The following is a 25,073-nucleotide window of genomic DNA, read 5'->3' as shown; positions in this document are numbered from 1 at the left end:
GTGCCTCCCAGTAAATTTTGAGTGGAGGAGAAGAACTGAAAAGCAGACACTCGAGGGGGAGTGACACATCCTGCTCTCTGCCTCTCGCTCTAGATATTTATATCTCTCATCCCCCCACTTCCCTCTCTTTTCTTCACTCTCCATCACTTTCATCCTTTGCCCTCCACCTGCCTCTACTTTGTGTATAAGATGCCGTGAGAGGAAAAAGAGGTGTCTGTGGGGCAAAAAAACATGTGTAAATATCAGAACATCTGAAGTCAGAAATCCAGTCATTAAAGGTTTAAGTTTTGAAACGTGCAGGTTTCTCTGCACAGAATGTATTTGTACACATTAATGGAACATGAACATTTCATCACCAAGTCCTTGTGAATCCATCTCTGGGTCCTAAAAGGCAGTTTTGGCAGATAAAAATGAACCTCCTTCCAGGTGTCCCTGAGATATGGCATTTACAAGAATGGGATGGATGCGACGTCCAAGTGACCTTCGACACCCAAAATCAAATCGGTTCATCTTTGGGACAAAGCGGCCATTTGTGCCAAATTGGAGAAAATTCCCTCAAAGTGTTCCTGTGATATCACACTACCAAGAATTGGACAATAAATGGACGGATGAAAAAAATCGTCCAAAATACCATCAGCTATAAGAATCGACGTGTTCCTTTATGCATTGTTGAAACGATTCAGTTTCAGATTGTTTTGCAGTGAAAAGAAATACATCACTTTTAGCTTCCAGTGCAGAAGGGCACTTTTTTTTTTTTTACAAGGACTTCCTGGACTGGAGAAGAGTGTTATGGCTTCGTCACACACCAACACACACGACGACATCCAGGTAGTGTATAACCCAACACACTGGTGTGGAGGTCAGGGCTCTACTGATGGATGTTGACGTTAATAGCGTTGGGGAATGGTTACTGCGGCACAGACAGACACATTTAACCTCCATTCAACCATAACTTCAAAAACCCCACCTTTTCACCTTCTCACATCTTTTCCCCTCCATTTTTTCTCCATTTAATTCCAACCTTCTAACCTCCCTGTCATTGCCCAATGGTTTTCTAAGCATATTCCACCATGCTATCCTTATTTATATTTGTGTCAGATTTTAGACATAAAGTATATTCTTCTTACTAATAGTCATTCTCAGTGTCTGTATCTCACTGGCTTTTCCACCTTTCTCTTTTCCTTGGCCCATCTTCATTGCCACTCACATTTATATTCCCACCTGACTGCTTCATTTGATCTGCCACCTGCCTTCATATTCCTCATATGACTCCTTATCCCTCATTGCTCACGCCTTTTCTTCACGGCTTTACCGTAATCCTCTTCATCAATCCTTTTATATTTCTTCTTCAGTCGTTCTAGGGACATGGGATTGGGAATACCATTCTGTCAGTCAGTCAGTCAGTCAGTCAGTCGGTTGGTTTTTCATACATTGGTCGATTGGTGAACCACGTCATCAACTATTCAATTGATTGTCATAGAACGTGGTATTTCATGGTCCCCTGATAGCGAATCCTTGTGAATTCGGTGATCTTCTGAGTTTTAGTCAAATACGAGGATCAGGTCAACAGTTATAGTCCTCCAAGCGGGCAGTCTAGGTTTGAATCCGACCTTGGGATTTCTTTACCGCATGTCATTCCCGACTCTCTCTCTCTCCTTGATTTCAGATTCTATCCACTGTCCTATCTCCCCAATAAAAGGTACAAAAAGCCCCCCAGAAATGGTATGGCTTTGTTCAAAAAGGTATTGTTGCCGACCCCTCCCGCCCCCTAACTCAAATTCGTAACCCTTCTGCCGTCTGGAAAAAGGTACAGAAGCAACCGGGCCCTCACTACCAGACTGTGTAATAGCTTCTTCCCCCCAAGCCATCAGACTCCTCAACACACAGTGACTGACTGAACGAAGAACTTCACACACTCTCTCTCCACAACTTCTCTATGTAGACATATTTATTCCAATATTTTCCCCTATGTATAATAATTGTATGCTGTGCATACTCGCTGCACTACAGAAGTACAAGTAGATCAGATTTTGACACATAGAAAGAATGCACAAAATAGAAAAGACAATTTGTATTGGTGTTCTAAATCCTTTTTTGAAATGTTTGCTAAATCGCTGAACTAAGAGGGGGATTATGGCAAGCATTACACCAACTTAGCATCAGCTTGTTGACATACGTTCAGCTCAAGCCTGGCTGTTCCTGAGTAAAGACTAACAGAGCCTCTAGCAAGGCTCCAGACTCAGTCATCCTTGCCTCAGCACACAGTACTGAAAACTCTTCATCTGTCAATTCTGGCTTTCCTCTTCAAAATTCCCAAGTCTCCACCTTTCAAGTCTACTTTCCACCTTTGCTTTATTTCATCCTTGTTTGGGCATTTAATGGACCCCTTTCCTCTTATCTCTCTCTCTCTCTTTTTTTTTTCTCTGAGTAGCCATCACTCCTCGCTCCAATCCCTTCCTCTAATTGGTCTCCTGGAGGTCTTGGACCATTAAGACCCCTCCAGACCCCTCTGATTGCCCGTGACTGTGCTTGCCCTAAAATCCTCTGCCGCTTCAAGTGGAGCTAATCAAGCAGCGAGACAAGATGACCAACGGCGCTGAAGGGCCCTCACGCTGTACAGTATGTTATTAAGATCTCAGGCTGAGTGACTTAAATGCATAGAATATATACACACACACACACACACACACACACACACACACACACACACACACACACACAATTAAAGCACAAACACACACACACACACACACACACACACACACACACACACACACACACACACACACACACACACACACACATATAAACACACACACACATATAAACACACACACACACACACACACACACACACAATTAAAGCACAAACACACACACACACACACACATATAAACACACACACACATATAAACACACACACACACACACACACACACACACACACACACACACACACACACAGTAGCTTATAACTGACTGGTACAAAAAGAAAGATAAATAAAACAAATGGGGATATAACACAGAGGTGGATTTGAAGATACAAATAAACAGTATTAAAGGAGTACACTACCTAACACACATACACACACACACAAAAACGCACACAGGTGGGAGGAAATCAGGTCGCAAGCTGTAATCACCCGTGATGGAAAGTCAGCGAAGAGACGGTAGCAAGAACTGAAAGGAGATGACTCAGACAGAAAAAGAAAACGGCAAACAAACTCTTTAAAACCTTGTCAGGGGGTAAAAGAACATCAAGATAACTTTGACTTTGAAGCCCTTTTATGAGTTGTCAAAGAAATTACACCGAATATGTTCCCTCTGCTGATACATCATTGGCCAGACGCTTGTGGACGCCTGCTGTCAAGTTTCAGATTATTATACTGAGCTTTTTACCGTTGGAACTGAACAAAGAAATGGTTTCCCCCCCATTTGGTATGGAAGTACCTCAGTTCCCTTCAACCCTGTTCTCAACTCCTTATCATCCCTTTATGACCTGTGTGTAACTGGGAGCAAATCTCAATCATCCAATTTTAGGAATCTGGGTGGAATCTACCAATTTCTGTAGGCTGTTGGGGCAGAAAATGAAACTTTTTCAGGTTAAGTAGCTAGCTATTGGTGAAATACAGGTTATAGTTCATTACCAAAGAATCTTCTTTAAGCTCCTGTGAGGAGTCTTAAGTTGGTAATGAAAGACTGAAATTAATCTTGATGCCTCTGCATGAGCAACTGAAAATGTAATATTCATTTATAGTCATTTTCAATGCCTGTCATCCCTGCTGCAGGTTACCATGTTGCTGAAACAGTCTTTATTTAATTACTCCACCAAACACCAAAGACTCAAACTGAGTTACATGTTACATACATTTTTTTTTAAGATGGGTGAGATTTTCGGTCCAAAAAAATAATAAAAATGTACAAAACAACATTTCCAGCTTTGTCCACAGGGGTCGCCAAAATCAACACAAACCAAAAGTTCCTCAAAGGAGCTTAAGAAAAATTCTTATTTAACTGAAGCCATTATCCAGTCACCTCAATTTTACAATCGAGTACAGCGCACCTGACAGTAAAGTGTATCAAAACGTATCATGATTTGTCGTACCATATTACCACATGGAAGAAATTGCACACTTAAGTAACATGACACATCTAATATGTGCTTATTGAGCATACTAATTCCAATGATGAGGACCAAGACTTGGGTCTTAAAGATCTTGAGGAGCCAGATCAAAGTGCCATAATGAAAATATTTTTCTATTTTAAAAATAAAAAAATAAAAATAAAATTTACGCTGGGCCAGCACAGTCCATTAGCGTTCAGTTTTCCTTATCAGCAAATAAACAGCAACTAAATACTACCATTTAAAAGCTAAAATTATCCCCCAAAAAATCAAAGTTGTTCGTCTACTAAATAAAATCAGTCATTTGTTGGGAAAATACACTTCAACCCCCTCCAATGTGCTCTTCTGTTTTATATTTGCTGCTCATTGCATCATTTAAACTGCTGTGCCTGCAAAGGTTAATTCAATAACAACTTCAAAATCCTCCAATAATGCAAATGGATGAAAATAACTGTCAGCTGTCACTTCTTCTTCTACTCTCTTGGGGCTTCTTCTAAAAACATTTTCTCTGTGTTCTTGGTCGTCTTTGTTGTTTTTGTTTTTCTCTCTCCCGGCCATTGCTTTGTCTCTCAGCCTCGCTGTGACTTATCGCCGTCTATCTGCGTCTTGGCTGATTCAATTTAATTGGCCTTTATTGGCACAAAGACACAACAAGGCGCGATGCAGCTAGCAAAGCGTGGAGTGGGGACAAGTCGAATACTAATGGCAAACCCTCATCTGAGGCCAATCTGTTTGTGCGTCTGTTTGTCTCTTAATTTGCTTCCATTATGGAAATACACTCAGCAAACAGGCAAACTTAAAGATGGAGGTTCTCATTGAAGTAAACAAAGACAAACAACAACACAGACACCAGGAGTCATGGGGGGTAATGCGCTATGAAATGAAATGCACAGCAGGGCTTCGACAAAGGCCTCTCAATCAGGCGGAGCTCTGTCACTCCAACCATGAAGATCTCCATGTAAACTGTAAGCTTATTTTTCTGTCTTCCTTGTGTGTTTATTTGTGCATTCCCTTTGAAGAAGTCTGTATTTCTGCATTTTTCCATGTTATTGCAAACACTCAAATCCAATTTTTTGGTCATTTTAGTTGTCTAAGCACCACAGTTCACACTCGGTTAATAAAGTCTGAGTTATAAAGTTTCAAGAATTCCCTTTTCCTCTTCTTGTTTCAGCTTTTTACTCGAAGGGCTTGAGGGCTGCACAGGAGATGAGATGGAATAGAGGGAGCAGAAAAAGGTCAACCGAGTCCCAAAGAACACTGCAAATCTCGACTATTTATTGCTAAAACTCCGGATGAGAAGCAAGGAGTGGAACTGTGGCGTGATAAGAAGGATTATGAGTTTTTGTTTTTCACATCAGGGAGAGTATATTTGTCGAAAATCGACTTTCCCATTCTGAAAATGATCATTCTCGTCATAAATCTTGGAAGAGTAAGTCACGTTTGTGGTATTAGAAATATGACCTGCCTGGTTAAATGTTCAAAATGAAGGTTACATTGGTAATGAAAGAGAAAAATGGAGAGAAAATCACCTCCTTAGACTTATTTATTAATGCTGTCATTCATGTCAAAGCTAGTAAACAGGGTAGAAATAAGAAAAGCCACACAGAGAGCAGATTGCAAAAGTGATTACAGGATGTAGATAAATCAATTATGGCAGTTGTGTGTGTGCCCCTGAGGTAAATAAACTATTAGGTGGCTGTGATACATCACTGTCACTTTGTTCTCTGCTTAATACAAGCTGAGTGAGATACACAAACACACAAAGGTGCGTCTTTAGCAAACATTTGGACCAAGAGGAACAGCCATGACATGCAAAAGCTTCAAATTAAACTACTGTGGCGGCTAAGTTTCTGTGTGTCTGACTGTGGAAGTCCAGATAAGTTGGTTGATTTATTAAAGAAAAGATTGAAAAATAATTCTAAACAGAGTCCAAAAGATGATGATAATTACAATGATTACATTGACGGTCAACAGCAGATAATCAAACCCACTCAAGCTTTTTGTCTAGCCTCCCGCCACCCAAATGAACAGGTAAACAAAGGTAAAACCTTGCCCACTTCAAATTCCTATAAATTATATCAAACACATATAAGGTTCAACAGAGGTATAAAATATACATAACGGCTCCTACATAAACATTAAATTCATCAACACCAAAGCTTGAACAAGGCAAGCTAACATGCTGACTGGTTAGTTGGTGGGCTAGCTTGCTGGCTGGCTGTCTGGGTGGCTGATTGGCTGTTTGGTTGGCTTCATAGCGCCTACATAAACCTTACATCACTGACACCAAAGCTTGAACAAGGCAAGCTAACGTGCTGACTGGTTAGCTGGCGGGCTGGCTTGCTTGCAGGCTGGCTGGTTGGTTGGTTGGTTGGTTGGCATCATGGCACTTAGATGAACATCAAAATCATTGACACCAAAGCTTGAACAAGGCTTACTCAGGCATTAAGAATTAACTGCATTCATTTTATGTCAGAATTTTGCTAACTTAGTTGTTATTACATTTATTCTATAGTGAATGTGTTGTTAGCCAACTGTCCTGTTCGCTACGCTTAGCATAATTAAGTAATACCCCATTTTTTTATAAAATATTCAACCATTACCATTTCCTTCAAAAGCTTCTCTTTTCATGACCGACCCTATTAGCTGAACAAAAGACCAAGCAGGAACTACATCAGACTTTAAACCGTCTGAATAGGCTCCGCTAATAAATTTGATGCAGAAATTATTGGAAAAACTAATTTGGATAAACTGTATGTTTGATATGATTAATGGTACAACCTTTAATCACAATTAGCTCCTCTATTGCCGTGTTGATTCCATTCATTAGAGAATCAGAGCAGCTCCACAGTACAGCAGTAAAAGAGTGCAATACAAAACTCAAAGTCTTTTTTCTTTTCTACCCAAGGGCAAGAACTGCTGCACGCCTTTTACATTGTTTTATTTCACTCCAAGAATAAATTATGCTTCTTTTAAAGGCTGACAACAAAGGAATTTCACCAGAGGATGTGTTTTGTGCAAATCATTGTTCTTAACTGAATAAACTTCCAATGAAAAGCTGGGGAAAAAAGTATTATCTGTGGAAGCATAAGCGAGCTGACCACATCAAACAGAATATGCATCAGTGATTCACACACAGTTACTCCCACATGCACGGTTGCAAACATACGGATAATTTGTGTAAGTGCCTGCAAAGATAAACTCTTGCAACCGCTGGTAGAAAGCAAACGATTTATGGTGGGCAAACATGGACAGTACAAATGGCTTTTTTCTGCATCACATACACACACCATAACTGATTACCTTATGACCCATGTCAATATCCGCAAATGTTGACTGTTGCAGCCGAGATTGTGTATCCCAAAAAGCTAGAGGTGACCCCTCCATGCAGAGAGTGAGAGCATACAGAGGACCATACAGTTAAAATCAAAGAGGGAGGATTCAGTTTTGGAGGCATCTGTAAGTCTTCTATTCTGTCATAAAGCTGTTTTACTTCCTGGTATTTATCTATACCATCTATCAATATTGAAAGTGAAAGTAGTTGTCATTGATGTGGACCCTCATTTCCTGCCTTCACAAGATTTAATATCAAGACAACTTCATTAGCTTGAAAAATAAGGATCCATTAACCCACTGAAGCACAATATGGAAATTTATGTTATCTATTATTGCTCGTAACAACCCACTGATGGATGGATTGATGGGTGCCAGGTGGTTGGTTGAATGGTTGGTTTGCGGGTTGGATGCATGGATGGCTGGATGGGTGGTTGGCTGACTGTTGGGCTGGCCGGCTGGTTGAAAGGATGGATGGATGGTTGTATGGATGGATGGATGGTTAGATTTATGTTATCTATCATTGCTCATAAAAATCCACTGATGGATGGATTGTTGGTTGCTAGGTGGTTGGTCGGTTGGTTTGTGGGTTGGATGAATGGATGGATGGATGGATGGATGATTGGCTGACTGCTGGGTTGGCTGGCTGGTTGAATGAATGGACGTACAGACGACTGGCTGGCTGGTTTGTTGGTTGGTTAGATAAATGGTTTGGTGGCTGGCTGTTTGGTTTGTTGGTCAGTTGGACAGATAGATAGATAGATGGATGGGTTTACTTTCTTTGCAGACACATAGGTCCATATCAGCTTTGAAACATAAATAGAAATACAATATGGGTTCAAGAAGCCTTGCGAAATGACGCATTAAGTTTCAAATGGCAAATTGCTGCGACTCTGCCTATCATCAAGTACTTTCTCACCAAATAGAAAATAACGCCTCAAGGCTTTGTTCACTTGAAGATTTTGTGAAGTGTTTGCTTTTTCCATTGCTCCAAATGCTTACTTCACTTAAACTGTTATGATGAGTTTCTTTTAGCTTCGAAAGAAACCATTTTCTCAACAGTGATCCCACAATTCTGCCAGATAGAAGACCCCTTATGTGGATGGCTTTACTCCTTTTTCACATAACCAAACAACACTGGTGGTCAGGAAAAAGAGGAATCTTGTGCCACATAACTGTGACGTTGCTCTTTAAACACATAATGGCAAAAGCACCACCTTAGACCCGTGAGTCAGCAGAGACACCTCCCACCCCCACCAAGGACCATTTTCGCTGCTGGACTCTGGAAAGAGGTTCCGCAGCCTCCGAAGCAGAACTTCCAGGTTCTGTAATAGCTTCTTCCCACAGGCCATAAGACTTTTGAACAGGAAAAAATAATCCCTCCATTCCCCCTCAAACCCCCACACAGGACTACCTCACTGGACTGTAAAACAAAATATAACGTGCAATATATTTATCTGTATAGTATTTTTACTCATAGTTTTTCTTTTTATATCTATTTATATCTGCACCTTATTTTTATTTTTTATATGTAAATACATGCTGCTGTTTTTATCCTGCACTACAACGAGCCAAATGCAACCAAATTTTGTTCTTATCTGCACTGTAAAGTACAAGTTTGAATGACAATAAAGAAAGTCTAAGTCTAAGTCTAAGTCTAAGTCTAAGTATATTGGCCTATAAAACTTGAGTATGGTGTTACTTGAGATAATTTAATGGATTGTGTTTTACAAGTCTTTTAAATAAAACATCTGTGTTTCAGACAGTGTGGTCAAACCATCCCAGTAGTGGCATGTAGCCTTGCTGCCAGGACAAACACCCACCTAACCTTCAACACCCTTATGAATCATCTGACTCAGACTGCCAAAGCAACGAATTAACTTAAAAACAAACTACCAAGCCTCTTTAGCTCGACAAATTACCACACTTTCCCCATTTTTTGTCCTTCAGCAGGAGATATTTTCTTGGATCTAGTTTTCAAAGTATAAGTTTACAGTCTTGAAATTTGCAAGAAAATCAATTTAAGTCTTTGATTTAATGTATTAAGTATTGATCAGGTCGTGCCTTTTAAATATTCATTTTCCAGAGATGCTGCGTCATCCGTGTAGTTTCTCAGTAGAACGGCTGAACTTACAAGCTAATTTTAGCCCCATACTGAAGATATAGACATTCACAGAACTGTTCTGACATTTCTTATAAGTATCAGCAAATGGAAAAACATCTATATTCCAAGTCATAGTGCAGAATATAAATTTTTAGAGAAAATGACGTAGAATGAGTGGTTTCAGGAGCACAGACTACGAGACAACATTCATAACCTTATGTAATGATGTTGTCATGTTGAAATATTGCTCGGTAGATATTTTTTTTATCCACCTTGGATTTGATTCAGAGACTTTTTACAAATACAATTTCTCAGGACTTGGTTTTGAAAACATGGAAGTGGACAGAGCTCATAAATGTTGTTCTTGTAATGCTGCTGCCGGGCCGACGTCTCTTGTCTGCAAGGCAGATTAAGAGCCGAGAGTTTTTGCCGGGTTGTAAATCTTCTCCTGACAGCTTTGCCTTTTTCTCCTCAGCTGAGCGACTTGAGCCAAAAACCCAACAAAAGAAACCCGTTGGATTTGAGTTTCAGTCTTTTACAGATGAGACAATAAAGCAAACACAACTGACAGTGCTGGGAAGGAGCCGCAATGACTCTACAAGGTGTTGCGTCTTTTTTGTTTGCTTCCCAGGAGATTCCTTTGAAAGACACACTCGGCTACAGAGAAGGCGAGAGCTGGAAAGAGACGTTGCCTTATACAGACATTCACCACAATCACACAGTGACCATTCCCTGTGACAGAATGGTCAGAGTGGAAAGCTCAGTTGCTGTTATTATGTTGTACGTAGGCTACTGCTGTGCTCCTGTTAAACAAGCCATTGAAAGTAGGAAATCTGACCATTTGTGATCATTGGATAGTACAAGTTTGGAGGGAAATCAAGCAGTATTTAAAAAAATGTAATATATTTGATCACACCTCAGCTCGGATTGGACAAAAAAAAGTCATTCCACCACTTTTTTTGCTGACTTAAAAGCTCAATAGTTTAAAACAAATTGCTTTATAAAAATGACTAAGTTACTGGGGAAGGTAACTCTAGTGTTACTTTTTTTTGCAACAATCCTCCAATATTCATGTTCACATTGTTTAGTGTTGCTGTAGCGGAACGGTGCTGTGACAAGGTGTTGGTATTTTTCCGACTAGATCTCTGAAGGCAGCAGACTCAAAAGTTGATATGAAGCTCGTCGCCATCAACATACCTGTCTATCAGTCTGAGTTCCAGCTTACAAATCGTGGGGCAGGCAGTATTTCAAATTAAGCCGTGTGTTAGTTGTTCTGAAGAGCTACAATGAGCTGCACCTGACAGCTAGTTTAGCAAGCGTGTTTTTGTTTAGCTAGGTGCTTTGTTCTTGTAAGAAAAGTTTTCCTTCCTACACACAGACTCCAACTCAGTGCGTTAATCTTGTCGTTTAACTTGAGCAGGTGGTGTTTCAGAGGCAGAAAGCTGACCGCTGAATGAATCCCCCCGCCTGTGTTTGTTTGCTACACGTGACGTTCTTTCTCCCAGGATGCTACAATGCTAACGTTAGCATTAACTCGCCTGCCTGTTGGAGGCTGTTTCACATAAAGTAAAGAGTAACAAGTGCTTTTTAATATCAGTTACTGTAACAGTGTTATTTAAATATGGAAAGTAATGGCGTTAAAGTACCAACACTGGTGAAATTAAAATTTTTTGGATTCCCAAAGTTAACAATTTTCAAAACCTGGAACACACGAGTGTGCCGTTGTCCTTTTGATAGCATCACTTGCGTTTCCTTTACGGATCATTTTGTGGTTGAGTTGCCTTTACAAGCCTGGGCGTGATCAAAACTAAATTAAATCCCAGTGCCCAAAAAAAAGCCACCGAGACTATAATTTATGCTAAATGCTCCTCTCTGGACCATTTTCACTTTTCTTTTTTTCCCCAGCTTTTTTACACACATACACACCACGGGGGCTTCATGTTCACATAAAGAGTGGTGTCGAGTGGGTAATTCTCCGTTTCTATCGATTCCACAGTCAAAAAGGGGGAGAAGTGTTCAATAATTTATGCAAATGACAGAGAAGACGCTAAACCCCTTCATCCCATTCGAAGAGTCTCTTCCTCCCTCTTCTCTTGTCCTCTGTCGCTCCCTCTCTGCTCGATTTGAATTTTTCCGACCATGTCCTTTTAAATTATTACAAAGAAGAAGCAAAAGTACGAGGGTGGAGTGTGTGTGTAGAAAGCCCTTTGGGAAGTTTCACTCCGACACAACCCGTCCTGCTCTTTAACGACGACATTATTAGAGATTAAACAAAGACACACACCAAAAAGGACACTCGACACACACTCTGACACTTTCTTGATGTGCCTGCCATTTAAAAAAAAAAACTACTTCAACCAAGTTAGGCTGACAAATCACACAGGACCCCCTGGGGAGAAGCGTAGGAGAGGCAGGAGTGAATAAGAGAAGGGGAGGAGTGGGGGAGGGGAGAGGAATTTTTCGGTCATTTTAATTGCAAAGATTGTTAGCCTTTTTTTCTGTCGTTAGCACCTTATTAGCATGTCATTATAAAGGCAGACTGTGTTTGACAGACAGCCTGGAGGCGAGCAATAACTTTGGTGTGAGTATTTTGTGTGTGTGTTGGAGTGTGCATACAGGGAAGCTATTATTTTGTGTTTACTACATATTAAGATGAAGATGCATTGTTTGAGGAATCTTTTGAAGGGCTCTTGCATCTAAAGAGCATCGTTGCCAGGGAGTTTTTGGGGCTTCTCTCAAAGGCAACATAACTAAATTTCTTCTCATATCAGATTTTCACAACCTTTGATATTGTAATCCTGACGAGGACATTTTAATAATGCCTTACTTTCAGCAAGGTTAACCACACTAATTCCAACAAATTGGTGACACATGTCTTCCTTCCTTGCGTTTGAAAATACACAGGGCGTCAGGAGAGCTAATTTGGGTCCAAGAACCCAGCGGGGGCGTGGTGACGGCCTGTCAACGGCAATGTCAAAAAGCACATAAATGCTAATTAGCTTTATATTTAGCAATCAGACAGATGTGCGAAGTGATGTTGTGGCTCCTAATTAATACCTGACAAGCTTATATTAAGCACAACGCCTCATTAACCTAAAAAATGTTTAGAAATCCAAGCACTGGGAATGTCCTTCATTAGCCGCCGCGTCAAGGAGAACTAGCTAATGTCATGTTTCTCTCTGAAATTAATGGTAATGAGTGTGGTTTCTGTACAGCTACATGCACATGTGAGGCACAGATGGATATTGTTTCTACTCAAAAAAGTGGAAGGTTTGTCTAGTTAAAGAATAACATTTCTATTTGCCTAGCACTCAAGGCTTCATGGTTTCCAAAGAGCCCATTCTTTAACTTTGGTCTTGAGCGCCTCTTTTTTTTTGTCCTTTCTCATTGAAAAAAATAAAGACATGGAGTCCTAGTCTTTATTTTATTGGAAATTATTGGATTTAGGAATCGAGGTCCTCATGTTGAGATAAATGGTTCTGGGAAAAGAGCCACGGGTCAGATTCAAACCCTTTTTAACAAAATGAGAACTGAAATACAGACTTCTGATTTGAATTGTTGTCAATAGGAAAACGTTGCAGTAATGCAGAAAAAGCAGCAGTTTTAATTTACCAATCATCCCAATGAAACACCATTTAAGTAAAAGACTGAGTGAAATCTGATGAGTCGTACCAACATCTCCAAGACCTTTCCAACTTCCCGACTTGAGACCTAAATGCAGCCTCAGTCCTGAGGTGTGTCTTTTTTATTTTTAGCATTATGGACCATTAGCTTGTCAAACTACCACTATTGCTTTGGCTACACACATTATCTTCAAAAAGAAATACGTATTTGCATTACAGCCTTTATCCAACGTCAGACATGATACTTTGACAGGGCAGCAGAAATCTACCAAGGGATACATCAAAGTTCACTGCTGGGTCAGATTATATGACATTTGTGTGCTGATACACTGCAAGATATACTTGTACTGCTGAGTAATATCTGCCATAATGCATAGCAACATAGAAGGGGTAATGTAAAAAACATAAATGTAAAGCATCAGTGCCTCATTGTTGGCCCGATGGACGGTGGAATAGTGCAACAAAAAGAATCCAACTATGGCTTTGAGTGCAGTCACACTATAAGTAGATTGAATAACAGTATGGAGAACCTGGCGGGGGCTAACGTTGGCTATTTCCGTGTCTCACATCTTATCCAATATGGATTTTTCATCAAGTTATATATGACAAAAAGGGTGTTCAAGCACCGTTATGTCAGAGGCATTGGTCCTCACATAACATACTTCAGCCCCAAATACAAATGAATTTATATAAGAAACCTTTTATAGCTCATTTTAGAGCTTGGACACAAATAGTGCAGCATTTCCTGATTCTAAAAAAAAGAAACATAAAAAAACTGTTTCGTCACAGTCCAGCTGTTGAGAATCACTTCCAGTAAATGCCGCTCTTTAGAAGATTGCCACAATTGATAGAAAATCACCATCTGAAGTGCTTTAAAGCATAGCTGAGGTTGAGGTAGCGTGAAGAGGAGTGAAGAGTCTCGGTGCTAACCGTTTCGATTGGCTTCTTGATGACCCCTGGTGATGTCGTTATGGCACTGTTTGGATTGAATAAGCAAATTGACAGAGAGTGGAGTTCTGCAAATCATGGATTCATCATATACGGATCATATCTGAAAAGTTTTCAGTTGTTACTTTTCTTTGTTACTTGGCACAAAAAATAAAAATAGTGAAGTGCATCCTAATCGAGATTGCGAGGTGACACTCATGTTCTGTAATATGGTGGGAATTGTGTTTCTCTGCTCGGATTTTGAGAACCATTTTTCGATCAACAAAACATACTTTAGAAATAGAAAACAGCAAGGAGAGTAATTTTGTCCAAAAATACGAGAATTGCTAGTCCTCTAAAGAAATACGAACACGATGTGATATGATTCAGGAAACCTTTTATATGTGATCACGGAGAGAAGACCAATACACCAATGGCAATACAAATAAAGTACTAAAGGGCAATCAAACCTCTTGTAAAAAGGGGTAAAACACCAGTTGGTAGATTATTGAAAAGTTGAGAATCATGAAGTAAAATCCAAGATGTTCCTGTTCTTAACTACTCCTGTTACAAAGATATGTTTGCCAAAATAAATTTCCTGATTGTTTGGATGTTGCGAGCGTTCAGTCAAAGCTCTACAGTTTCCTGTCGACTTCAAAGACCTATCGAGGAGAAGAAAAAGTAGTCCCAAGCCTCCATTCTTAGACTCTCATCACGACTGTCTCTACGGTTTGGTGGTGAAATGCATCCATGCTGCATCATATCTTCTTTTTCTTAGCATTTTCTTATGGAATTATCCCCGTGGACAAAGACCTTCCTCCATACATAAACATGAGCTAATATCCATTTAGACGTACATACTTGGTCACATGTTCCCACAAAGCAGCACTCACAACGCTTTCGGTCCACCGATTCCTCACCATTATGCTATTATTCTCATTGCGTTTATGTTCAGTGTCATCCCTGCAGAGGACTTATTGCCCCGGGCTCCAGTAAAAAAAAAAACATTATTTCATTACAGGAATGAAAAAGAACAACCTTGAGGGGACCTTGAGTGATTCTCGTTCATATAGCTTGAATGAAACCAGGAATGTAATAACCACCGAGGAGACTGAGGTCATGTTCTCCATTCGTCCTGTAATTATTGAGAATCTAAGCATCCATCATATGTTTAGCTTCATTAATTCCAAATGTATTCATTCAGACTTTCCTAGACTCAAAGTGGGACTAATTTGAAGCCATTAATGCAATAAATGGAGGACTCTGATTTACTTTCATTTGGAATTATTCCTGGCAGCATGGAGGGAGTTTTGAGTTGAGTTGTGGCGGCTGTGGATCAGTGGTATAGACCAGTGCTTCCCAAAGTGTTGGCCGCGGCCCCCTGGTGGGCCGTGTGGGTACTGCAGGTGGGCCGCGAAAACCCCTCCACCAATTTAAAAAATAAAAGAAATATCACAATAATGAAGCTTTACCATGAGTCAACCCTTTAAGTGATTAGTAAGACATGTCATGACTATTCATGGACATAAGATGTTTAGGGTTTAAAAAGTTTTCTAACATAACATTCAAAATTCGTCAACTTAAACCTTTTTGAGATATTTGTCGTTCTTGGAGTGTTGGGACTGACTTGGAAATTCTTAAATCCAAGCTTTGGGGCTTTTACAAAATAAACGTAATAAAAACGAGGAGTTACTTTAGCAGAAAATGTTATTCAAATCCAGCTAATGCACCCCAACGTGTGTGCTAAGATATCAAAATGTTTGGTCTTACAGTAAACAGGTGAAGGGAAGAACTTGAAAAAACAAACAGAGGGGTATCTGTGTCACAGAGTTTGTCCCTCGGGGTAAGTTCACCCACTCAAACACTCTATTATCAGATACATTTACGCTTCCCGACACTGATATTTTGCCCCTTCGGCGAAGAAGTGCAGAAGTAATTTAACTCAGGAGCTCGGGAGCACCGACAAGACAAATCGATTCTGGCTTCAGATCAAAGATATTGTGAATTGACTCTGTGTTTGTTTGAGTGAACGGTGCGTTTAGTAAAGGAAATGTAGCAGGTAGGACAGGAACACATGCAAATAAATGTTAAGGGAGGTTATCTGACCTTCACGCTCTGGTGGCAGACTGTCGAGGGAGAGAGTGAGGGAGGGAGGAAGAGGATGAAGGAGTGGAAAGGAAAGGAAAGCTCCTCCAGACCCGAAGGCTTCAGAGACTAATTAACTTAAAAGACACGACCTTTCTCCTCCGTTACAGACAGAGCATACGTGTGTGTATGTTGAATCAATACAAGGGTATAGTAATCCCAGCCAGGTCACAGAACATCATGTTTCATCATCACGTGAGAGCTACAAGGCTAACATTAGCAAGAAAGGGAAAGAGACAATTCCCAGGATACCATTTTTAAACCGTGCTTCACCTTAAAAACAGATATTAAAGGAGCAATATGTAACTCTGACACCTAGTGTTTAAAATGGGTACTACAGTCCAAATTCAAAACATTGGAGAGAGCTGTCTCCCCCTGCCCCCTCCCCCCTTGAGTTGATGTGCACGCAGGTTGCCATTTCACGCACACTGAAGCTTCAGTGTTTATCCAGCTCTGCATCGGTCTGTAAACCTTTCTGTGTTCTAACCTCTCTCCATTTTTCAAAAGCATCTCCAATATTGATCCTAGTTTGAGCACGTTTCTGCTCGTGGAGCTTATTAGAAACATGCAGAGGCTTTTTAGATCGGGTAGAATCACTTCTATCTGAACCAGTTCTCTTGCCCGCTTCCATCGCTGTAACACCTGTTTTTTGCTGTTCACCTGGCAAACCGAGGGGCGTCCAAAACAGCCGTGTGGCAGTGTCTTAAAACCGCCTGCCTTCTTTGGTCAAAACAAAAGCAGACAATTCAGGACCAGAATCTAAACTTAGAAGGAGGACATACTCGCTGCTGCATTGTTGCCAGAGAAGCCAACAATGGAGATGATTCAGATATCTTACAGATTGGTCCTTTAAATGAGTAGGTATTGGTGTTCTTGTTTATAACACTGGATCTTAGCATAGCCAAGCATGCTATCTAGCCAAATGTTTCCCTCAAGAGATAGCAGAGACAAAAAAAGAGCTTAAAATTGGTCCTATTTTGATTCTTGTCCAACAGGTGGCCACAGTTGTGACTCACAATGAAACACTAGTGTTGCTCCATTCTGTAACAATTAAACAACTGTTCGCTAGTAGGTTAGCAAGACGACAATGAAATGCCAGTGTTGCCTCCAATAAAACAAAAAAACATTCATGTTTAAATTATTGATGACCTTTTGTTGAGGAACCAAACAAGTTTAAGATGCTAACTGGTTGTTAGCAAGCCCAACAGCTAGCCATGGCAGTAAGCAGCCAGGAGCTAAGTCACAGCTGACACTATCACTAACAGCATTACTCTTTTCCTTCAAATGTGTTTAGTTTGGTGTCATATACGTTCACCAGAAATTTCAGGGAGCAAGACTTGACGTTTTTCAAAAAATTTGAGCAAGCCTCAAATAAATATCAGCACTTCTTTGCTTACAAGCACAACAAACTGCCAGGGAAACATTAATGCTAAGTAGAGAGTCAGAGTTGGTTTGAAGCAGCAACAAGAGAGAGAAAGAGAGGCAAAAAGAGTGAGAGAGGAAGGAGAGAAATTGTGTGTTTTTTGTGTATGTGTGCTGGCTATTCCCATAAGTAGACGCTGTCTGATGCAGTGGGAGACCGAGAGGAGACAGAGGTGAAAAAAGACAGAGGAAGAGATGAAGAATCAAGCATCCGCTGGAGGGGTATAATTAGGAAATCTGTGTGCGAGAGGGGGAACATGTGAGTGTATGTCTGCCTGTGTGTGTGAGGTGTGTGGGCGTTTTCCAGCTCAGGGACAGATGGTTGCCACACAACACTGAATGCTGATGTTCCTATAGTCTGAACCTGCCCACAGCATCTCTGAGCTCCCAGTGGACAGCGTGTACTTGTCACAATTCACAAAATTGATATCGCAAACTTGTAAACAGCCGAACATCGAGTTATCTCAAAAAGAAGAGGATGTGCGCGGAGAGCCGATGTACTCACCCTTGCTGAATGCTGCTTTGACCTTCATGTAGAACGAGCCCATTTGGAAAAGCTGCTTTTGTGCATTCACGTTGATGTCGGATGAACTTTCTTTAGACTAGAGTTGCTCAGCATCTGTGATCTTCTTTTTAGTCTGAAATAGAAGGGAAAAGGAAGCAGTTGAATTATATATATCATAAGGAAAGTTCACGAGGCATCAAAAGTATTTAACTGAAAGCAGTGGCGGATCTAGAGTCTGTTGGGGACCTTGGCAAAAAATTAATCTGGGGGCCCTCCAATCAGCGGCCTCCAACCATTGTTCAGCACGGCAATGAGAGTGAGTGCTGCCAGATGGGGCCCCCTTAGGGCATTGTGCATGATCCCCAGAGGATGTACTGTATCCTTAAAAAGTTGATTGATGATTGATTGTTGATTCCTTGCCTTAACTTTTTTTTCCCAGAATCTATCCAAATTCTTTTGGTGCAAAGATGTCTCCAATTTGCAAAACTTGTAATACATGAATAGTTTGCAATTGGTTTTATCCAGTCAAGGTTTGGGCCAGTTGATCTGTTAAACGTTTACTCTTGATTTGACATTGGACACGCACAGCATCCTTATGGATGAAGAAAAAATATCAATCAGAGAGTTTTCCAAATCAATGGTGGGACATGACCATGTCAGCAAGCTGAAGAGTTTATGAAGCATTTTAGGGCCAATGCATTGCTTCACAAAATTGTTAAATCTTGTCTTAAACTATGTTTTTATACTAGTAAACCTTTCCCACATCAAAAACTTTTGGCGTATAGTCAACAAATTTGAGTATATTTCCGAACATTTGAAGGCTCTGCAATGAAAACATTAGAATTGATCAGCCTTCAATGTTACCATTATGTATTACTTTTGAAGGATTCAGTAATTGTAATGCACACTGATCGTTTTGTCCATTAGACAGTGAACTGGTCATCATGTTCTTTAAGTATATATTGTGGTTGCCAGGTGGTGGTTTTGTAAATTGCAGAGTCAGCATTGCCTTATAGAACTCTTTCTTGCTGACTTAAAGATTCTCTCCATGTAACAGTTCATTTACTAATGATAAGAGCTAATGTATATTACGATCATTAATATCTGCACATTTACAGCCAGTCTTCCGTTAATTAACTGGCTGCTGATAACTTACAGCAGCCAGTTAGACCAATGTGAATGGTGCATTAGAGAATTATATGAGGTTGAAATATTGATTTTGGTTGTAAATTCTGTTTGGAAAATTTAGTTGACTGTCAGGTTGAAATCAATGAGGTTGGGTCAGGCTTTTGTTTAAGTATCAGGCCTGTGCTGTATAGTAGTCTCAGTAGTGTAAATTGCCCCCCTCCTTTACATTTAAAACTAATTTTCCTCCCTTCAGAAGGATCCATTTGCTGCCATCCATTCTTGTTGGGCACGATAAACAGCCTCCGCAGACCGAGGTGATCCATCAAAGTAAACATGAAGCCTTCATTTGTTTTTTTTTGGTGAGAGTGCTGTTTTTTATTGTTACTTCATTATCCCTGAGCTGGATGTTTTCTTATGAGTGTGCCTGTTATTTCACACTCCACATACTGTCCGTCAGTCAAAGAGTCTGAGAGGAAATAATCCATCATGAATGTGTCGCCTCACAAACTTTAATGTCTCTTTCCATAGAGAGTCTTTGGCATTCATGTCAGCAGGTCATTTGAAGGAAGGTTCAGCACTGTTAAGTATGGGTCTCTGAAAGCACATAATACAACATAATCTGTTACGTTACCTATTTACACACCACTTTAATTTCACTTAGCGCTTGTTATCCAAAAATGGTTGACAATCTTAATCTGCCTTGGAAACAATTCAACCTTTTCCAGAAAACGAGATTCTGCAATAAATTTAAATTGATGATGTGCATCTCAGATTGAACTCTTGCCGCAGCACAACCTGAATGGGGGGGGGCAAATAATAATAATAACAAATAATATAATAACAAATAATATTTGCCATATTATTCAAAATGTTGCACATTACGCTTTTAAGTTAACTCTTTATTTCCATCAAAATCACTTCTACCTTTAAATGTTTTGAGTTGAAACAACCCAAATTGGCCTTTTGTTCATGTCAACCCTCACTTCACAGTGCCTCTATGAAAACAATCTAATAACCAGAGACAAATACATCCCTCTCATTACCTACAGAAAAGAAAGCAGAAAAACTCAAAGCTGAGCTGGTCTTATTTGGGAGTCTGTGCATCCATGTGTGTCCTATATAGTGGGAAAACTCTATATTTGTATTGACCTCAACAAAAACAAACATATATTGATTCCTTCTCCTGCCCTTTATTCCCCTTTTCTCCTTTAAAATTAATTGTAGAAAGAAACACTGAAGCTGAATAACAGCGTTCTTCTGGGATCCCTCAGGGCACCCAACTTAGACCTGCGCCATTATTACAAGAAGCCACAATCACAACAATAGCAGGAATACAATATATGCTATCCATTGAAGTGCAATGAAGAAGTTTTTGTTATAGGATTCTAAGTTTTAATCTTCTGTCTGGGGGAATGTGCACCCTGCTTAACATTCAGACAGTAACGCCTCTGTACTGAAAAGTTCACTCGACCACGTATGACTAAAAGGGTTTGTTAATTTGTAAGCTAATTTGCTAATTAGATCCCTTGTTACCACTGGAGATGCCAAGGCTCTGTTTGTGAGACTGGAGCGTGCCATGGCCCAATCAAAAAGCTTGGTTAAACAATGATAAACAATGAACACTGTGTGGACTCAACACAAGCATCTCCTCAATCTTTAAAAAGCTTTGACGCCTTCGGAGTTGTTACATAAGATCTCAACAAGCAACACTCATGCTCTGATGTAACAGCTCGGAAGGTAAAAAGCTCTCAATCTGTAAATTCTCTAACTTGATATCATTTTGATTTGAGCTGTAATGAGTCTCAACTCAAAGCTTAACACTTGTTACGTTGGAGTATAAACTTGGCCTGCAGCCTCTGTGCCATTTGGGAGAGAAATACTTGAATTTATCATATACTGCATCATTTAAATATAGACGTGTGAGTTCAGGTAGAGGTCACACTTGATGCAAAATAGATAAGCTGAATTGGTTATTGCTGAATATGGCTCTCAAGTAATTAAAGAAACATGCTGGTGTTTTTGCATGTTTTATAAAGCATGATGTTTGACATTTTCACACTTCCAATCTCCTCAGACTCTGGCTGTTTTCAACTTGTGAAGATTTTCTTATTGGGAGTTAATCCATCAGAAGTATATGAAATCACATGTCCCCCCCAGGTTACATATCATTGTGTGTTAATGCAGAAAAAAAGCAGAGACTAAACAAAAATTGTAATGTATTCATGTATTCATGTGTAGATAGGCTAAGCTCATGTGTAATTTCCCTTCAGTGACTAAAGGCAAAAAAATAAGCAGATTTGTTCTTGTTACTTTCCAAGTAACACCTTAAAACTGTTTTAACTTTGGCGGCTATCAGTAAGCTTATGAAGCTCAACATGTATTTTATCTTCCTTTCAAATCAGCAGCCATGATGTACTACATCAGCCTTGGACAAACTTACTTGGACTTACTGCAAAAGAAATGGATTAAAGTGAAGATCAAGCGCCCTTTTTAATAAATAATCCCCTAAGAGCATTTACTGGTTAAAATAATTATTTACACCCTGGGGCCTCTGAGGACAGAGCATCCTCATTGATAAGGTGACATATATCTTTCATAGATTTTATGTAAGTGCATTCCTTGATTCTTTAGGTCTACCGATTTTAACCAACAAACAATCAGTGTTTGACTGATACATAAGCAACTTCTAGTGTTATACCAATCAGCAACCTGTGTTGATAAATGGTGTAATGGGACTAATTGGAAGAAACACCAGTGAAAAGACGTTCCCACTTGTCAATACCTCTGCTTATTGATCTAAACGGTTGAGTTGTAGGGCATGTGGTAGGGTAGGAAGTAGGGCTGGGAATCTTTTGGTGTCTTAAGATTCGATTTTGATTCTTGGGTTTACGATTTAATTAAGAATCTATTTTCAATTCAAAATGATTCTGGATTCATGATTCCAAGTCTATTTCTGAATTAGTACATACCTCAGGATCTACTCCAGTCATATGTGAGACTGGCTGAATTTCTTGCTGCTCCATTTGGCATTCTACTGAGTTAAAGAGCTAGCCTTAGCACTTAGCATGGAGTGACTGCTTAGCCAAAGAAATCAATTTTTTAAAGTTATGAATCTATTTAAAATCTCACAAGATAAGAATCTCGATTTTTACATAAATCAATTCCCCCCTCCCCCACCCACCCATCTCTATTAGGTAGTAACATCTTTGTCACTACCCGGCTAGCTAGCATAAATGGGTTTGATGAAGATGGCAATGCTGTTTGGGTTTGGTGGCAACTAAGGGTCATAAGGTAGGCTATGTGACTTCTCAGCAGGGCATAGGGGAGACAATTGGGATGAGGTGCGTATCCTTTCATTAGGGCACATGTATCTTGTGTTTATTTCAAATTCCTGAGAAAGGGCAATTTGTTTCTTGGGGGGTGGGGGGGGGATCATAAAAGTCAGTCATGGTTCTTTCTCTGGGATTCATGAACCTCTGCACAAAATAAAAATGGCAATCCTTCTTTTGAAAAGTTGTCAAAAGCCTGACGGTCCTTTGGCTAAAAATAACAACACTTATCTCAGTGTAAAACTTCTCTTCTAAGACAACATCACTCGTGCTAAAGATGAACAAGAACAGATTGTGAGACATATAAAATCCTTCCAGGCATCACAGGGGAATGTTTGTGCATAATTACATCTCTGGATAACACCTCCCTGACAGCAGAAGCAATTAAATCAACAATACGGTTATGGTGTGCCGTATAAAGCCTCTTGTAGGTGTTACAGCCTTTCACAATATGTGAAACAGGAGTGTTGATGAGAATTAAAGTACATCCAACAAACACACACTCACATATAAACTGGTATGGCAAGCTGCATAGTGGAATTTGTTGGATACGAAATGCTGATTTATAGGCGGAGGAAATTAGTGAAAAGCAGCGCTGCCTGATTTTGTAATGATACGCTGTAACATCAGATGGGAAGGAAGATAGATTGTAGCCAAGAGGAGAGGAGATGGAAATAGTGAGGGGCTGAAAAACAGATGGGACCCCCAAACACACACACTCATAAACACACAAAAATGCATGCCATGCTACCCACATATGAGAAATATGAATACTTCTTTTACTGATCGAGCACTTGGACCAAAGATACTGGTTTTCTTTCCAATAAAGCAACAGTGAAGTAAACAGTTTCATTTTAAAAAGACAGTCTCCAAATACTCCAAGGCCAATGCTAGTGTAGTGCTTGAAATCAGTCTTGGTCTCAAGACCGGCCTCGAGACCACTTTTTGAAGGTCTCTGTCTGGTCTCGGAATCAAAAGCATTTTTGTCTGGGTCTAAGACTGGGCGGATTTTAAATCAAAACCAGTCAAGACCACCACTATTTTACACGGCATTACTGTGACCTTCAAGTGTGACCGCAACCTTCCCGGTGTTACGGTCTAAGTGAGTGACACGCCGACTGCACACAAGATGATGATTCTTCATTGATATTTATGGTCTTGGTCTTGGTCTTGGTCTTGGTCTCAACCTGCCTTGGTCTTGTTCTTGTCTGAGTCTCGATCTCTAAATGTCTTGGTCTTGTCTCGGTCTCGGGGCACTTTGGTCTTGGGTATGTCTTGGTCTTGGTTAGTACTCAGTCTTGACTACAACACTAGCCAATACACAACATCAAACACACACACAAAACATTCATTCAAACAATTAACCCCACTCAAGGCTGCTGATTGGAAGCTCTCTCTTTAAGGATCTCCTGTATCTAAACGAGCAGTTAAAGTCAACAATGCACAATCAATACCATTTCCATATGACCAACACACACCCACACACATACACACATTCCACTTTACTGGCAATCAATACTAACTTGCCAATTAACCTAAAGATCAGCGTTCAAATCAAGCATAAAAAACATGAATTGTTTCCTCAAAGAGTGGTTCGCCCAGCGACACTTCATGTTCACTATCATGTTTAATACAAATTAAACATCATTTTCACAAGTTGTAATTTCATCAAAATGCTTAGTCAGGATATATACTCCTAAAAGATCAGATGTTGGACTGAACTAATCACTTCCCTCAACAAATGAATCAACTTGCTTGTTTTAGCATTCAATATAATGATGTAATTTTTTTAATTACTTGATGGGAAAAAGCGGAAACTCCATTTCTACAAGCACATCAATATGAAGCACTTAGAGTAATCTACAGAAAGAGGCTTCATTAGTGACCACAGCTAACAACCTGCCACTTTTTTTGCCAATATGAGTGATTACATCCATAATGTCCGAGCGTCCAGGCGACCCGGTCGTTTATGAGCTGTCCTGAAAAGAGTCCGTCTTTGCTTGTGCATTTTGTCCAGTCTGAATAAGGTCCATTTTGTGTGCGCCATTGCTCCGATCCCCTCCACCAATGATACAACATTCAAGAATAAGTTCAAGCTGACCACTCGGTTGTTTGGTGAGTAATTCACTTGGTGCATCCACTGCTAATATGATACATTTTAATACACTACATCAAGAGTAGACATGATGTTAAATTCCACTATATAAAGTGAATTTGTTTTCCCTTTTGTCCTGTTTAACAAACTATACATCCCTTGCAATTATTTGAATCGAATAACGCAACCATTCATATGTGAGATCCTTCTTAGTAAAGGGGAACAAAGGGCCTATGTATGTGTGTGATACTCTACACACTCGCCGCATATTTGGATGTTGGACTGATGATAGAATTGAAAAGCTCTACAGACCAAAAAGGTCAGCCGAGGTCAAGATT

The 25,073-nt window shown here is 40.0% G+C and overlaps 1 protein-coding gene across 1 annotated transcript in view; it reads right to left on the bottom strand.

Moving 5' to 3' along the window:
• The window catches only part of htr2cl1 (5-hydroxytryptamine (serotonin) receptor 2C, G protein-coupled-like 1), a 127,843-nt gene that overhangs the window by 46,822 nt on the left and 55,948 nt on the right, over positions 1–25,073 (bottom strand). The window contains exon 2 of the mRNA XM_065950714.1: positions 18,184–18,316. The gene's annotated coding sequence lies outside the window, so the exon portion shown is untranslated. The remainder of the gene's footprint in view (positions 1–18,183; positions 18,317–25,073) is intronic.

This window comes from Labrus bergylta, chromosome 22, assembly GCF_963930695.1.
Source record: "Labrus bergylta chromosome 22, fLabBer1.1, whole genome shotgun sequence".
NCBI classification, from domain to species: domain Eukaryota; kingdom Metazoa; phylum Chordata; class Actinopteri; order Labriformes; family Labridae; genus Labrus; species Labrus bergylta.
This window is presented reverse-complemented; position numbering and strand designations above follow the sequence as displayed.